Source organism: Panthera leo, chromosome B2, assembly GCF_018350215.1.
Source record: "Panthera leo isolate Ple1 chromosome B2, P.leo_Ple1_pat1.1, whole genome shotgun sequence".
In the NCBI taxonomy this organism is placed as follows: domain Eukaryota; kingdom Metazoa; phylum Chordata; class Mammalia; order Carnivora; family Felidae; genus Panthera; species Panthera leo.
In genome coordinates, this window is record NC_056683.1 from 78,312,720 (window position 1) to 78,316,836 (window position 4,117).

A 4,117-nucleotide genomic window follows, 5' to 3' on the forward strand; every position below is an offset into this window, starting at 1 on the left:
TATCTTTTGGGATGAGCACTGGGTGTTGTATGGAAACCAATTTGACAATAAATTTCATATATTCAAAAAAAAAGAATGTGTCTTGAATATAAATTGACTTGTATTGATTAATATTGATTTTTACAATTGACTCACTTTCAGGGAAGAGGGATTGATAGGAGGCCTCGTGAAAATTCAGATTCATATAATTAAAGTTTGCTTAGAAATGAAAGCTGAAGTTGGGGCGCCTGGGTGTCTCAGTCGGTTGGGTGTCTGACTTCGGCTCAGGTCATGATCTCGTGTTGTGAGTTCAAGCCCTGCATTGGGCTCTGTGCTGACAGCTCAGAGCCTGGAGCCTGCTTCAGATTCTGTCTCCTCTCTCTCTGCTCCTCCCCCACTCACTCTCTGTCTCTCTCTGTCTCTCAAAAATGAATAAACATTAAAAAAACAACAGCACACACACACAAAAGAAATGAAAGCTAAAGTTCTGAAACTTTGTGACCTATAGCTTTGATATAGGTGCAATTATCACTTTCTTTTCTGGACCTTACATTTCAACAGCCTGATCTTTTATAAGAAATGTATTCACTGAAGCAGTAGAAACTACAGCACTGACAGGTCACTTTGACTGAATATGTGTTTTTATTTTAATTTAATAAGTAAATCAGGAGCCCCGGGTAGCTCAGTCAGTTAAGCGTCTGACTCTTGATTTTGGCTCACAGTTCATGGGACGTGGGATCCAGCCCTGTGTTGGGCTCTGTGCTGTCAGAGATTCTCTCTCTCCTCCTCTTTCTGCCCCTCCCCCCCAATAAATAAATAAATAAACTTAAAAAATAAATAAATTAAGGTTGGATTTCTTGCTGTTAGCAATGTTTACCTCCCTACAATAATGGCTGTAATATGTTATGTGTGAGATCTTGTACTTCTTTTAGAAAAAGGGTATTCTTTTTTCCCTCACTTTTAAAAGGTAAAGTTTATTAGATCATGATGTTGTCTGAATTTATCACCTTTGTCAGAAGAAAAATGTGGAAGCTTCACGAATTTGCATGTCATCCTTGCACAGGGGCCATGCTGATCTTCTCTGCATCACTCCAATTTTAGTATATGTGCTGCTGAAGCGAGCACAAGGATATTCCCTTTGGAAAGCCTCATTAAAAATATATTTTTTTTCCTGATTTTCGTACTCATTTCATGACTAAAATAGAACTTTAGGGGTGCCTGGGTGGCTCAGTCGGTTAAGCGGCCGACTTCGGCTCAGGTCATAATCTCACGGTCCGTGAGTTCGAGCCCCGTGTCGGGCTATGTGCTAACAGCTCAGAGCCTGGAGCCTGTTTTGGATTCTGTGTCTCCCTCTCTCTGACCCTCTCCTGTTCATGCTCTGTCTCTCCCTGTCTCAAAAATAAATAAAATGTTAAAAAAAAATTAAAAAAAAAGAACTTTATAACTCAATAATTGCAAACAACTTTTAACTGTAATTATGAATATTATCTCTTAGTTCCACAGATGATTAATCTTACCTTAAATCATATTTACCTGGAATTTTAAAAATTAGTGTTTTATAGGCCTTATGATCCTAAAAGCATCGGTGTACATGTACAGATTACATATACAGTATAGCAGAATTTCACTGAATAAATAGTTATTTCAGCCTGTAAGGTTCAGGTATTTATGACCCTTAATCTCTTAGAAACAGTTATTTATATGGTCATTAGAATAATTCACTTACTTTTGGTGAAAATAACTGGACACTCTGAGATAATTTTGTGATCTAGGATATTGGTTCTCAAATTTCAGTGTGTGTATCAGTCAGGGTCCAGGTTGGAGATGGAAACAACACAGTAATTAAAACAGAAAAAGCTTAATTAAAGAATTATTAGCTAGCAATGGGGCATAACTACTAAGGAGTAAAAAGAACTCTAAAGAAAACAAGAATGGCAAATATAGGGAGTAGTCACTAACTCTAGGGTTTAGGTAAGGCACATACACGGGGAATGAACACATTTGCAAGAGGGTTCTCTCTCCCCCATTAAGAGTCAGACTTCTTTGGAGAGTATGTAACTGGTTTACACCCAGAGGTTTACTGGGTGGCTGAGAAGATCACTGAGGTGCCACAGGCTGAATGAGTGGAGCCAGTGTTTCATTTGAGAGCATCTGCAAAGACCTTGAAGTGGCTTAAGAACTAACAGCCATTTAAATATTAGAATGCTTATGGGGTGCCTGGGTGGCTCAGTCGGTTAAGCATCCGACTTCAGCTCAGGTCATGATCTTGCGGTCCGTGAGTTCAAGCCCCGCGTAGGGTTCTGTGCTGACAGCTCAGAGCCTGGAGCCTGTTTCAGATTCTGTGTCTCCCTCTCTCTGACCCTCCCCCGTTCATGCTCTGTCTCTCTCTGTCTCAAAAATAAGTAAACATTAAAAAAAAATTAAAAAAAAATAAATATTAGAATGCTTATAGTGCTTCACTAACTCCTAGGCTTTTTTTGAAGCTTCTGTAGATATTGAAATAAGAAAAAATGTCATACATTTGTGCAAAACATTATGCAGATTGTTTCCTGTATGTTTTCTCATTCAAAACCCACAGGTCCATACACTTTGATATGCCCTCCCCTACCATTTCCTAAGGATTAAGGCCAAATTCCTCAGAATGACTCATGCTTTCAATGCATAAATCTAACATATTTCTCTAGACTCATTTCTCATCACTTCCTACGCTCCATTCCTAAAAGTTATAATGGATGCTTTTTAAATCTCCATTTAACCTCCTTATTGGATTTATAATATTCCCTAGTGTTTCTATGAAACACATGAAACTGATGTTTATAGCCTACAAAACACACCTGGCTTGCAGGACAGTCTCTAGTATGCCCTAAACTTCTGCTTCTGCCAGTTGGAGTTGTGTACTCATAAAGCATCAGATGATTGTATATGTGTGCTCCCAGATCTGTTTGTTTCAGTTAAATTTATCATTATAATCATATAATTAAAGTGAATATAAAGCATTATAATATTAGTGCAAAAAGAGAAGTGCATATTAAGAAATAATATTGAGAATTTCTGCTTCCAGCAAGCTGGCAGATGAAACAGTTAGAAAATTCTCTAATAGCTTCTTTACATCTGGATAAAATACAATAAAAATCCTTAGAAATGTTAACTGTGTTTATGAGAAAATGGAAACCTACAGTTCCCCCTAAAGAAGAAACTGTAAATCAAAGAAGTATGAGTCTGAGCTGATGCTTAGTCTTCCCTGGAGGTTGGAGCAGGAGGGTTTTAATGTCTGCAATAGAAAATGAGGCTAGTGTTGTATAGGCAGAGTTTGAAATAAAACCCTTGTATGAAACCTGGATTTTGAAAGCCTGTACCCTCTGTGTAAAAGTGGACTGTTGGGTTCTGTACTGATGGTGCAGAGCCTGCTTAGGATTCTCTCTTTCTTTCTCTGCTCCTCCCCTGCTTGCAAGCCTGTGTGCGTGTGCTCTCTCAAAATAAATAAATAAACTTAAAAAAATAAAATAAGTGCATTTTTCCAGGAACTCCCTATTGTTAAAGTATTAACAATACTTTAGGTCAAAAACAATACTAGAGGTCAAAAAACCTTAGTTTGACAATAGGTAGGTCTCCAGTATTCTGTGAGTCTTCTTTAGCATATGAAAATCCCTTTGGAAACTTCCTCTTGTCTTCATCTCCCCCAACTCCCAAGTATATAATCAGTCTCTCCTCACAGTCCCAGGGCAGCTCTTCAGGCCCATGGATCCTGTCCCTATGCTTTAATAAAATCACCTTTTTACACCAGAAAAAGAAAAAAAGAAAAGAAAATAATTAAAAATGTAAAAGTAAGCATTAAAATCATAGAAAGTAAGATACAATGAAGAGACCAGACATATTTGCAAATAAATCAAATAGAACTCCTAGTAATAACTACTATAGTCATTGAAATAAAAACCCCAATGTGTGAGTTGTAAAGGGAATGCTTAGCACAGTGCAGTCTATTTCAAATGTGTGCCAGTTACAGGTGTGTTAGCTAGCAAGCCCCCAAGTGGCAACTTCTGCCTTCTTCTGCCCTTTTCCTGTTCCTCATATGCTATGAATACAACAGAGGTATACAGATAATTTCAAATAGAATATGTTACTAAGGTTTTAAAGCTTA

General features: G+C 37.7%; 1 non-coding gene across 1 annotated transcript; it reads right to left on the reverse strand.

Moving 5' to 3' along the window:
• Positions 1–997: 997 nt before the first annotated feature.
• On the reverse strand, positions 998–1,104 carry LOC122220784. The gene has a single exon (XR_006202968.1). It is a non-coding gene; the product is annotated as a U6 spliceosomal RNA (small nuclear RNA).
• Positions 1,105–4,117: the final 3,013 nt, after the last annotated feature.